Consider the following 14,454-nt stretch of genomic DNA (forward strand, 5'->3'; position numbering starts at 1 on the left):
TTGAGATTTTGTCGTTTGAAATTGTTGAGTCCAAATTTCCCACCGATTCCGGGCTCCGCCCCTGAGGTAATTGACCTACCGCCCCCTACCGCTACCGCGGCCCCGCCTTTATCTATAAAGTCCCTTTTAAAGGCATGTTAGAAATTGGCCGGAGTCACCTGCCCCTAACACTATTTCTCACTGTTTTCCGCATTGACACATGAAGATACCAAAAATTAAGGCTAAAATTAAGCCTAAGAAGGTAACTTACCTCTTTTTACCAAGGCCAGGCACTGAATTGCGGGTCGAAGTTAAATTTGTAAGTCCAAAAATGAAGTAACTCCTACGTTAAAAGTCCTTGTTGTCCTTTTCCACAGAATACCACCCTCCACTCCCTTCCCATCATAAAAATAAGACATCGCAAATTATCCCATCCCACAAGTCATTTAGAAAATACAACCCTCCCCTTTACGGCCTGCAGTTGCCAAAAAGAAATAATTAATTCCAATTTCTGAAGTCGCATAAATGAAATCCAATGTCTGAAGTGTCCAACCCGCCAATATATCACACAAAGAACATATCGCAATCGCAAATGTTTCCATTGCACAAGTCAATCATAAGAAGAAAAAGAAAAGAATCAGACGTGCACCTGTGACATGAATCCATGATCCGAAATCTTCAGACTTGCGCCTGTGACATGAATCCATCATCCGCCATCAGAGAAGATCTGAATTTTATTTTTTTAAAAAATCGTAAGTTTAGTAGCACGTAGATCTAAAAAATTAACTTCCGCGCTATTTGCAAACACTGTTTGTTATGAGGAACTAAATATTTTCACGAAAATATTTGAAGTGTGCCTGAAATCGAGGGTGTAGAAAGGGGTACCGGAGCCGAGTGCTCTAATTTCTAATGAGGGTGAAGGTATAAGGAAATACCTCCAACCGAAGACAGCTTTCTGTAAAGACCAACTACGAAACCTAACAGGGGGAAAATGAGATCTTAGAGAGATGGGCATAATACTTTTCACTTCGATCACTGTCTCGATTCTCTGCCTGAAGCGCGAGTACGCTATCTTTAACATCTCCGCGAATACTGCCTCAATAACGACCTGCAGAGATGACACGTTGGGTTGTCTTGATTTGTTAGGAACCCTTTCACTAACGCTCCACATGTAATAGTCCAGAGGCCAGAATAGTTTGGACCAGAACATGTCCACATTGTCGGAGAGCCAGTTTTGCACTAAATGGCTCGTGTGAGCTGGTGCGCCATCCTGCTGGAAGATGTACGGTATCCCGGATGTCACGTTTTCCATCCACAGCTTCACTATCGTCCTCATAATCTATAGGCACACCTCTTCCCCTTCTTTTCCCTTTTTAAAGAACGCGGTTCTTTGGACAACTGCCACCTTCTCCTTCGAATGAATTTTTGTCGCCGGATTATCAGAACACTCCTTTGACTTCTCCGAGGCCACACAATTGTGTGCGATGTCGTAGGCAGTTTGTCGTGGGTACCCAAAGAACGTTATGATTTCAGTCGTCGAACTTCCAGCGCGAAGACCAATAATCGCCGCTCTCCGATTGTATTCAGCACTCCTCGACATCATTAACTAGGCCATTTCGACATTTGCACATTTTACACACACACACACAAGTCTGGTCTCTTGAAACGTCTACAACCCACTGGAATCAAATTACTGGAAACTTCAACTTGAACTTTGTCCGGATTCTACTGACGCACAGTGTACAAAGACGAGACCGAGAGGAGACGGGTGTTTTAATGGTGACCACGAATTAAAGGGGCACCTTTTGATCATCAATTAGGTACGTTTAACAATGAGAAAATATTTAAAACATTGGCAACTTTTTATTTTCTGAAGATACTAACTTAGACATCACAATGACAATTGTATCTGTTTTCCACATAATTATCAATTTGAGCTCTATTTAAATCAATGCAAGCTTGGAGACGTAATTGGCTTTCCTTCTATCTGTTCGTGGCTTACCAGAGTATTAAGGTCTGAAACAGTTACGGTTGCATCAAATAACTTGTTGATTCTTGAGATCGTGTCACTTTTAGGTGCTAGAGATCCACATTCCTGCAGCATTCGTCGCGGAACTTCAGCTACACGTTATTGGTAATGGAAAATAGACGTAGACATTTGACACGCTGCTCAATACTTAGGCGACTTGCTGCCATTCTAAACTACATCCACTTCTTCCGCTATGTCGGTGTAAATAAATGTAAAAAAGGAAATAAAAAGACTAAAGTTCAAATCACCAACCCTGAGACCTTCTGTAAACAAAACCACCTGCATGCAGAAAGCATTGCAAACTCATAGAAGTAAAATAATCCACACGAAAATCTAGCGTTGTTACAGGATTCATTACGTAAGGTAAAACAACGGCCAATTTGTAGTATGGAATACGCTGCCGCAAATGACGTCTCACTTTAAACCCAATGCTCTTACTTTTGTACTTATTTCTTCACCTTTATGGTTAACTCTTTGCACCAGTAATCATTTTCCATAAATTTGGCTTCTCTCTTGCATGCGAATTGAATATATTTTACTAGCATTTTTTTTTAGATAAAATGATATAACATGGTAATGTATATTTCTAAGGTTTGATATAGATAGGAGTGTATTTGAAATTTGTTTGTAGATTTTATGTAAATTGTATCTTATGTAAATAAAATATATAATGGGCATAAATAGCCATATGCAATGCTGTAAGTCCAATAAATATATTGATGATGATGATCAAAACAAGACAAAGAAAATTTGTAAACTTATTGCGATTGGAAACTTTGACAAGCATCGTAATAACGATTTTTGTTCCGCCAAATATAGTGCACTGATAAGTGTGAACATTTTGTAGGAATATGCATTGTAACTTTCAATGAGCTTAGAGATTTGTGTACGTAATGATATTTTATAACATTGGTTATTTTCTAAAAACAATCATGTGAACAGCAAGGAAGTAGTATTACTTTCAACATGGCGAGTTCTATGCGTGCGGGAAGGTCTCCGTGTTCAGTGATACATCGAATCGGTGAGACGGTTTGTTTACAGAAGGTCTCAGGGTTGGTGATTTACACTTTAGATCAATTAATACAAGAGTTAGTGACAAAAGGTGCCCCCTTAATTCCTGCCCACCTGTATAAACCGAGGTCAGGTCTCGTCTCATACCAACCCTATGCTTGAATACACGAACCTAAAATAACCAGACGAAAAATCAATATCGTCATAGCATGGACAGGATAGCCAATACGACTCATGCATCAACAACAGAATTAGGTACCGTACCTAAATTGAAGTCAGTTTCTCGTCCCGAAGAATTTGACAGCCCTGAAAAATGGAGCATTCAAGCAAGGAAAGCAGTTTCAGCAACTATGCTCTCTTTTTTCCCCCCTCCCGGAGATCATATCGTCGGGGCAAACAAATGACAATCGCGTATTGACCCAGGGGCGGACGGAGAGCCCCATTGATTGATGTCCTTTGTTGTCGCGGAACGGAGTGGACGTGCAAATATCATTGTGCGTACAACGGGGCCCATGTCGAGCATCCGGCTTCAAAATCAATGTCTGGCTCATCCTGGAAAGTGGTTTACTCTGCAAAACACTTCTCCATATATAATGACCCCCGTCCCTATCTCGCCGAAGCCCTCTCGGATTGAAGGCCTGTCATGCTCCGCGTTTCTTTTCAACGAGAACGCTACGTCACTCACGTTAATGCCCCGGAAGAAGGGCCTGCTTAATGTCATCTTTTGCAGACTGGGGTTTGATTAATCTAGTTAGACTTTTACTCTTTTTTTTAAGAGATCATCTTGAATTATTTGCAAGATTGATTTGATTACATGTGCATGTGATGGACTTGGTTATTTGTGTGAACGAGATTTGATTTATATGTTGGATCGTTCTTGATTATTTGCAATATCATATTTGATTATTTGTGGAATCACATTTGATTATTAAATCTGATTTTTTGCGGGTTTGTATTTGGTTGTCTTCTGGCTTGACTTGATTACTTGCAGGTTTAAACTGATTTTTTTGGAGGATTGAATTCGTTATTTGTGGGATCGTCTTATTTGATTATTTACAGGTTTGATCCGATTTATATGTTGAATCGTATGTACTTATTTGCGAGATCATATTTCATTATTTTCGGAATAATATTTGATCATTTCCGGAATCATATTTGATTATTTTGGAGATCATATCTGATTATTTTCGGCATTGACTTGATTACTTGCAGGTTTGATCTGATTTTTTTTTTGGAGGATTGAATTCGTTATTTGTGGGATCGTATTCGATAATTTACAGGTTTGATCTGATTTATATGTTGAATCGCATTTGATATTTGCGAGATCATATTTGATCATTGCGGAATCATATTTGATTAGTTTTGAGATCATATATGATTATTTGCGGGATTGTATTTGATTGTTTTCGGGACTGACTTGATTACTTGCAAGTTCGATCTGATTTATTTGCAGGATTGAATTCGTTATTTGTGGGATCATTCTTTGAAGGATCATATTTGATTAGTTTTCGTATTATCTTGATCAGTGACAGGCGCTTCTCGATTGTAATAAACCCGCGTACAACACAGGATGTATCAGTGAACATAGAATTTCAAAATTTGTCTGATCGATTTGATTATTTTAGGGATCACTTTGATTATTTGCAGCATTTATTTGTTTTTAGATTTGATTCTATTTGCCTACTTTTTGGGATCGATTTTATTATTTGCAAGATCAACTAGATTATTTGTAGCATCGACTTCATGTTCCATTTGATGATTAGCGAAAAATATTCGATAATTACCAAATTCAATCTGATTATTTACACGATTGATTTAATTATTTACAAGGCTAGTGTTTAAGTGATGTCTGCAACACAAAATATACGAGGTACGACGGAAAAGAAATGGCGAAAGCATTGCCGGTCAACAACAACTGCAGGAAAGTCGTTTAGAAAAATCAATTTAGAAATACGAAGTATTGTCTCTGTGGTTACAGAAATCAGGCTTCCGATGCCTCTTCTCCTTCGTACAAGGTATCGCGGGTTCGATCATGGGTGAGAATGGATTTTTCCATGAGAGAAAATACCTGTGCCCTTACGCTAGGCCACTGAATAGTAGGTCACCTTGAGGAATCGTACCATGTTAGTTTATTGAAGGGTCAACTATATCTATCTCCTTGAACTGGATCATAGGTTGAGTCACAGGTTCTTGTGAAAGCCGTGAAAATTTCCCCCTTGGTAATCCTCACTCTCTAAGTTAATCTAACTTTGCAGTGACGTAATAAGTGACCATCTCAGTAAACCATGTAAATTAATGTATCACATCTCATATGTGGGGAAATTCTTGGCTGCAGTTATGGACTTCATTATGCTTTTCAAATATACATTTGTATATCGCGTAGTTGGAGTTATTTTAATTATAATTCATGTTCAGAACATTATGTTTCCTTGCTAGAAGAATGGACAAAGTGTAATTATCTACGCTGTAATTCAATGCATGTTTGTACACATACAAATACATATTCATGTACAGTCACGGACACTTCTGGTTTGTGATAATCTCATTGGAAGTCAATGGAGTTATTGCAACCCAGAAGTGTCCGTGACTCTACAATATATATTTTTATAAATAATTTATATATATTTTTTTTTGAGACTTCATGTTCAAAAAATTAGACACTGCTTGACAAATGGTCAGTAACCGTAACTACAATACGCTTCTTACGTAAACTTTATGATTCACCACCAAAAGTTCGGATTCTAGTCTCATCTTGGGCACGAGTGTTCCTTGGTGAATATCCCTAACAGGTGTGGAGGTAGAATCCGACACATTCTCGATCTTGGCCATATTCGGGGTTGTAACCTGATCAGTACCACTCTCTACCCTCCTTTATGAAGCAAATATAAGAAAACACAGTATTGGCCAAATTATTGGACTCTCTAATTGAAAAAAATGAAACACATAAACTCACTTCATGTAGAGAAATTTGACAGATTTAATGTTTTGTGATGCACATTGCATTGTCATACACACTGCAAGTACTGTCAGTACTTCATATGACCACCTTTGGCTCTTTTTGAGCCCATTTCAATCAGCTTGTGTACAATTCCATTTCACTCTTGTTTCTGAACTTCAAACCACGTGGTTTATGAAATTACACGTTGCTCCAGAGGTACAAATAAAGAACACACTTACAACAACCAAAATTAATATTATTTCCTTTGTTATAACCAAACAAATAGCATAAAAAACACGGTAAACAATGCACGTGTTGTTCCATGCTTTTTGCGAATGTTCAACAAATCGTGCTGCCACCTATCTTTTGGACACAGTAATAGAAAGGATTGTGGGAAACAAGATTATATCGAAGCAGACAAACAGTTTAATCCTATAAAAAGTTATAACAATCGTCAAATATATTTAGTTAGAACACTTTCAAAACAAGGAAATGTGCTTCTTTTTCACAAATGAGTCCAATAATTTGACCAATACTGTATGTAGTTGAATATGTAACATGCAACCTTCATAAACATATTTATTGCACACTCTCCCTCTCACTTTCTAAATGTTTGACGAACATGGAATATATGTAAGGAAGTACCGGTATTTTAAACAAAAATTGACAATTCATTCCTCATGAACAGAACAATGGAATGTTAGACACATTTCCAGGGTTAAAGCATACACGATTCATTCAGTCTGTTTTGTCATTTATATATTTCTAAAATGTGATAGTGAGCTTTCAGACCGAGACGACAAGCGACACATGTCTCTTGGAAACCAATCTTTTGTACCCAAGTGACACAACAGACTGCGCGTGTAACTCGGACTAGACTGTTTCAAGGAATATAGGGAGACTGTTTTCTCAATATCGCTATTGTGTAGCCTCGGTCTGTTGGTAGCACATGCGCAGTGAATGCTTTTCTACACACTAGATGGCGCCCGTATCGCTTCGGTGTAAAAACCCCGTGTCGCTTGTCACACACCACGTATAGCTTCGGTCTGAAAGCTCCGTTAATCTTATCTGACTCCAGAAATACGTAACTATGATCAGAAAAACACCAAACTGCGAATTTTTATGTAAAATACAATATTAACAGCCTGTGCTATTGATATTTGAGGTTTTCATGCGATTAAATACGAGACGAAATACTTAAAATTATTAACTAATAAATTTCTGAAGCTTCTTGAAAGATTTTTGTATTCGAACACTCATAAATAAAATATTTTATGGCTTCGACGCCAGAGGTCCCAGGTTCGAATTCTGGCCTGGGCATGGATTTTGTGATTGTCCCTTCATCATATCATCACTCATCATCATCTTCGCCATTAGCCAAAAGTGCCAGAAAAACAAATTAAAATACAGAGCATTCCCTGACATTCGCTACGAGACTCGGCGACAAGCGGCCCGGTATCAGCGCTTGTCTTTCCCGGTGAACAGGTCCGCGACAGTCGCACGCTGCAGTGTTTTTTTTCGCTTTCCCTGCCTTCGCACTCTTTCCCTTTCTGTTGACGTTGCTGACTGACGCCAGTATAATGTTCCCTCGTAAGTGTGTTGTGTCGTGTCCGTGTGTTGAAGATTGTGGCTTAATATGGCACCAAAAAAGTTTACATTACAACAAAGGACTTATCTTGTCGAGTGTTACTTCGGAAAGAGGAATTGTGGAGAAGTGCGACGACGTTTTGCAACGAAATTTCCTGATGTTTCAGTTTCACATAGGACCACTATACTAAACCTCGTAAAAAAGTTTAGAGTAACAGGGTCAGTTCTGAATTAAAGTGGAAAAGAAATGGTGAAATCTAAAAAATAAAGTATACAAAGACAATCCGCATACGAGAGTATTTATTGTACGAGAAATTGGGAGAATTACAATAGACGAACTTGCACGTGCAAATGCCAATTTCCTTCGGAGATGCCAGGAATATGTTGCAGCAGAAGGACATCATTTTCAACACTTCTGTAGTCAAGGTTAGTACACAATATGAAAATTGTAATTTTAATAGCCGACCTAACCGACTGTCGCGGACCCGTTCACCGTGAAAGACAAGCGCTGATGTCGGGCCGCTTGCCGCCGAGTCTCGTAGCTAATGTCAGGGAATGCTCTATACATCAAACCAATCAATCAAAATATTTTAGGGTATCGCCGGAAATATATATTGCATTTCAACTGGAAAATATTAAATTATGGGTCTTCACGTTAATCCTCGCCTTAAAGGGAAAGCAGGTCGGATTTTACTTATAAATGCAGCAAAATGACTCTGCAATTTACATTCCCGGGAGAGGCAAATGCGCTCCCACTAACAACCAATCCAAAACGGAAAATATATCCCTCCACGTGCACAATCGTGCCCGCTACCAGCTGCAACCACACTTCTACCCCCCCCCTTTTCCTCCCCAAGTCCCGTTCAAGCTTGCATTCAGAGCAACTTTCGGATCACAACTCTCCCCTCCCGCGCGCGTTTTTCTTTTAAACCCAAATCGCATAGAACGTGCTATATATAAAAAAAATCCCTTCCCTTTCAAGTAGCATGGCAGACAACTCGTTTAGCACATTTCATTTACGTGCGCCTTGAGGAACTTGATGAGGGGGAGGGGAGGGGGTTGCAAGAGATTTCTAAGTGGCTCGCTTGCACGTGCCATATCACTCGCAATTCCCTCTCCTTCTTCCCCCCTATTTTTTTTATGGAGCACACCTGGGGGATATTGCGCTTCTCCAAGCTTTAATATATCATCAACAGAGGGGAGCACTGTCGCGAAAGTTGCCAGAGCAGCTGGAAGCCGAAGTTTTGTGGTTTTTGCGGTTCTTCCTGCCATCACTTTTTCTCCTTTATCTTTCCCCGACAAGTGATTGTCTCGAAATGTCACATTACGCCTGTAATATGACTTTGTCTTCTTATGACGGACAAGAAACGACGAAACAATTTTACAATGCAATTGATAAGTTCCTTTGCCATTTACATACTACATGTATTGGAAAAGTTAAACAAAAGGTTGGGATATACTTTCTTAGCATATTGCTATTAATATACAGGGTCGTTCTTAATATAGGCATAATCTATTTTCTGCAGTAAAATCTACGTAACTTCACAAATGTTCGATATGGCTCCCTTTTGTCACTCTGCAAACATCCCACCTGTATGAAACTTAATCCCATATCGCGCATTCCCATATAGGGGCGTGATCTCGTTCTCTGTATGCAACACAGCCTGTGCTGATAAAACGATCATATCAGAACTTGACAGTCTTTGCTGGAGGCGAAACTTTCTGATACATAGTTCTCAAACGCTGCTGAACGGTAACTACTCAGTTTCGTGGGACCACAGACAACACTGCGCAAGCTCGGCACCTCTCTATGAGTCCATGTCAACTGGTTTATTGGTCACGTAGTCACCTGTCAGACAGTGACCTCTGGCGGCCTAGAAATTAAACTTTATGCTATGGCGCGAATTTGGAACCACATTTGAATCAATATTGAATAACACTTTCAGAGTAAGTCGGTTAATTTTGAACAACCTTGTATAATTTTCAAGAAGTATTATTGAATGCATATAAAATATGAATGATTATAAATATTGCAAGACGAATACAGAGGCGGGATGTTCTCGTCGGCTTGTAATGCAGACATTACGAATTCCATTACTTGCCTCATCCGGCGGAAATTACCGACCTTGATAGCCGGTTCTGAATTGATAGGTACTGGAATCTGTACATATAAGCATATAAGAATATTGGGAATGAGTTCTCGTTTCTGGTTTGGAGGTGCCACATTTGGGTTCGGGGCAGTTACGCGCCAAGTTAAAATTACAGACCGTTTGCGCGTAGAGATGGGAATGAAGGCGTGGATTATGGGGGTGGTTGCCCCCCCCCCCACTTTTTGCCACTTTTGTCCCAGCACTATGCTAAACCATATCTACCAAGGGGAAGTAAACTGTCCTTGCCCCCCCAGATTTGGAACCCAATCGCCGCCACTTGGTGCAAGTGAAGTTTACCCTCTCCCCTTCCTGGTTAGATTTTCCCTCATGGACACTTGCACGCAGGGTGACCCTTCCCTGTCATTTTGTGGCAGTGTTAATAATGGTATTTGTTTCTTTGATTACACTTTTCTGCTCAACGATGAGAATTGAGGAATTTTGTGCGCAGATAAGCTAGTCCTATCAAGGGCGTCCGCAGCATATTTTTCAAGAAGGGGCAAGGAAGGTATTATAGGGGGAGCAAACAAGGCACATTTTCTCCAAAAATAGTGCTGTTCCCTAAAAAAAACATTGCTTAAATTTGAATTTATGATGTTCATACAATAACACATATTATTGTGGCTAAAATGAAATTATATGTGTGAAACACATAATTTTTGGTTGACTTTCATTTTCCATGGGGGACGGCTCCCCTTGCCCGCCTTCCGGACGCCCATGGTCCTCATTATCTTATCCGAACCACTCTGAGCTATTCCTGCACGGGTTTCGAACACGTCTCCTTGATAGCAAGGCGAAGGCATCAAGGGAGTTAAGTCAAACAAAAATATAATCGTCTAACTTGTCAGGCGTTATTTACGAGCTTTTGCAATTACGCTTGGGATCACTTCCACAAAAATCCAGTCCCTTCCTCCGGCTTTTTTAGAAGGCGCCCTACATTTTGAATGAACCTCGTACAAATGCATCAAATAAAAAGCTTTCCCTCGTCTATCTAAGACGGGGGAGTGGATAGCCTCTTACTTTAAGGTCGAATTTCGATCCCGGAAAGGAGATCCTCTCCATCTAGAGAACCCCAGGAGCCCAATAATTTCATATTACACAATCCCCGGAAGATGGGACGATCTAGCGTTGCGGCATATCCCACATCGATCTGTTAGCATAGAAGCGACACGACCCAAAGTGCCGGCCGGCTTGGTCTTTTTTAGTTGCTGTTTGTTGAGTGATGTTTGGGACCTAGGTTTCAACTACGACTCTGAGTTGAGCTGAACTACGTTTTAAGTCAACTCTATGCACAGATAAGCTAATCGGGACTGGAAAGCGCGATCCGAACCACTATGTGCCTCTCCCGAGTATCGAACCAGGACCCCTTTATTTCAAGGCGATGACATTACCACCACGCTATCCTGGAGGCAATAAATTGATTGACTGAGTTTATTTTACTTTGCGTTTTGTGCCTCTTGGCTAATTTGCGAAGATGGGGATGAGTGATGAAATTGATGAATGGACATTCGTAAACAACCAAGCCCGAGCGGGATTCGAACCCGGGATCCTTGGCGTCGCAGCGCGATGTGCAAACCATTTTTTTAAAAAAAGGAATACCCCTATTCGGCAGTATCCCCCGTCATTCACACAAGTCAATTTTCACTGTATTCACATTGGTTCTCAATATTCGGTCAAACACAAACATCCAAGCCCGAGCGGGATTCGAACCCGGGACCCCTAGCCTTGCAGCGCCATAAGCTAACCACTCGGCCACAGGGTCCGGCTGGAGGCAGTAAAGTATGGCTTTGGATATACATATGAAGCATCATCATTGGGCCTTCCCGATGGGGCAGTGGTAGCGTCGTCGCCTTGTAATCAAGGGCTCTCGGATTCGATACCCGATACATAGTTGTTCGGATCCCACTTTAAACTGTAGGTCCAGTCCCGATTAGCCTTACTATGCCAACTCAACCAATCAACTCGATCATTATGAATCATTCGTTTCAGAACCAGCACCACAGTATCGTGCCTAGCGCTCTAAGACGCCAAGGGTCCCTGGTGCAAGGGTCCCGGGTTCGAATTCCGGTCTTGGCGTAGATGTTCTTTTCAAGTAACCCTTCATCAATTTCATATCATCACTCATCCTCATCTTCACGATTAGTCCTAAGCGGCAAAAAAGCGACGTGAAATAACGTAATTCAATTAATCGAACTTAATCGTCCAGATTAGAAATCAGGCATAAAGTGGATCAGACCCAAACCAAGATCCACCATCATCCGCCCGTTTGCCTCAATTCTATGGATACAATGATGAGATCCTTGGTTTATTTCACTTCGCCTTTCTGCCCCTTTCGCTAATCAGGAATATGAGGATGAAAGGTGATAAACTTAAATGGACAAAGGGACAATCACAAGAACAAATGGAGAGCCACAACACATGCCCCACAGACAATTTTTACCTGGCTGTGAGGCCAGTCGCCCGAGCCTCGTTAGTATGCAAGAATTCAATCCAGTAAAGTGAGGTTGACATTTGGGTGTTTTCAAACGGGCTACCCCCTTGCACCACAATTATGATATGCAAATTGTTATACAGTAAAACCTCGTTAATCCGGATCCCGATAAGCCGCTTAATCCGAACAGGCAAAAGGAAAAAAAAGCAGAACTAAAAGGTTATACGTGGCTAGAAGTCAACAATCGAATTCGTCATATTGCTCCGTAACGGCTAAGGTCCAGGAGCGTATATTCTAGGCTAGCTAGGCTATCTGCGAAGCCTGAAGTCTAGAGATTAAAATACAGGAGAAAAAAACGATCAGAAATTATAAATAAAATTATTCATATCAGTGAGATGATGAAACTAATTCTGGAGTTGGCAACCTGATTTCCTATGAGTTGGCAACCTGATTTCTTACGAGTTGGCAACCTGATTTCCTATGAGTTGGCAACCTGATTTCCTATGAGTTGGCAACCTGATTTCTTACGAGTTGGCAACCTGATTTCCTATGAGTTGGCAACCTGATTTCCTATGAGTTGGCAACCTGATTTCTTATGAGTTCGTAACCTGATTTCTTACCGTCGCCACTGATTTATTCAGCTTTGGTGCTGAATGTTATTTGTTTCGTTAATCAGGCATGTTCAGATTTTCACAGGGGCGGATATATGACTATAAAAACTGCATGAGTTCTTTATAACATTTTCATGCATTCAACATTTTATTTTTTAATTTTTTTTACGGTAATGAAAAGTAAAACTTTTCCTTGTGCATTGCACTTTGCCATTATAGCACACGGTCGGGGATGAATGTAGGCCGCACACATTTTCAATATCGATCATGGTGGAAGAGGGGGCGTGATCATCACCACGCTCCAGCTACTGGAACCACATTCACGTTTCGGATCCCATTATATAGCAGAGTCGTTCCCGATTAGCCTATCGGAGCATAAAGTGGACTCATAACAAACTTTGACAAACAGACAAAGGACATCGCTAGATTTTTGGATCGGAAATTCAAAATGTCCACATGAAAAACCTCGAATCGGACTTGAATTTTATTATGAAGAGAAACTGTACGGAATCTGTGCTGGAAGCACTGTTCCAGAGCGCATGGAAACAGATCTTGAACAAATAAATACTCACCGTCGACCTTTCGTAACAAGGGCAGTTCAGAATTAATATCACAAAGGGATCCGTGCAGTTAGTTATTTCCAGCCTGCTTGGCAGATGTCGATAAATTTTCGCCATCTCAATGAGTAATCAAATCCCAGAGTCCGTCACTTGTGTCTGATTTATCCGCACTGCAGTCCACCGATTTCAGCCGTTCTTTGTTTCTCAGCTGTGCCCTGGGAATGAAAGAGTGATCGTCGGATCCAACAGAGGCGTTACTCAGCAACAACTCACGGCGGTGTGCGAGTGTTAAGCTTTTATAATTCCCCCCTATCTCTTCTCTGTCAATGTGTCACCGACATCAAGCGGAGTAATCTTAAATAACAAATGCGTCTCTGCTTCCGTTCCAGCATTTCCATTTTTTTCACCCTTCCCCCTCTCCGCCCCTCTCTCTTTCTCTGGATAATGTCTCTTCTCTCTGATTTCCAGTTGCAGCTTGACTGCTGCTTCATGGTGTTGGAGAATGAGATTTGGCTCCCAGTTTTGTACTCACTCTGTTGCTCTGTGATGTTGAAGATAGAGATTTTGCTCCCCATTTTGTACTCACTCTGTTGCTCTGTGATGTTGAAGATAGAGATTTTGCTCCCCATTTTGTACTCACTCTGTTGCTCTGTGATGTTGAAGATAGAGATTTTGCTCCCCGTTTTGTACTCACTCTGTTGCTCTGTGACGTTCAAGATAGAGATTTTGCTCCCCGTTTTGTACTCACTCTGTTGCTCTGTGATGTTGGAGATTCAGTTTTTGCTCCCCATTTAGTACTCACTCTGTTGTTGCTCTGTGATGTTGAAGATAGATATTTTGCTCCCCGTTTTATACTCAATCTGTTGCTCTGTGATGTTGAAGATAGAGATTTTGCTCCCCATTTTGTACTCACTCTGTTGCTCCGTGATGTTCGAGAATGAGATTTTGCTCCTCTTCTTGTACTCATTCTGTTGCACTGTGATGTTGAAGATAGAGATTTTGCTCCCCGTTTTGTACTCGCTCTGTTGCTCCGTGGTGTTGGAGAATGAGATTTGGCTCCCCATTTTGTACTCACTATGTTGTTCCGTGATGTTCGAGAATGAGATTTTGCTCCTCTTCTTACTCACTGTGTTGCACTGTAATGTTGAAGATAGAGATTTT

At 40.7% G+C, this 14,454-nt stretch overlaps 1 protein-coding gene across 1 annotated transcript in view; it reads left to right on the forward strand.

Moving 5' to 3' along the window:
* LOC146001557 (uncharacterized) overlaps nt 1–14,454 on the forward strand; it is a 497,775-nt gene that overhangs the window by 68,965 nt on the left and 414,356 nt on the right. The window lies entirely within an intron of this gene.

The sequence above is a fragment of the Lepisma saccharinum genome, chromosome 17 (assembly GCF_977018435.1).
Source record: "Lepisma saccharinum chromosome 17, izLepSacc3.1, whole genome shotgun sequence".
Taxonomy (NCBI): Eukaryota; Metazoa; Arthropoda; class Insecta; order Zygentoma; family Lepismatidae; genus Lepisma; species Lepisma saccharinum.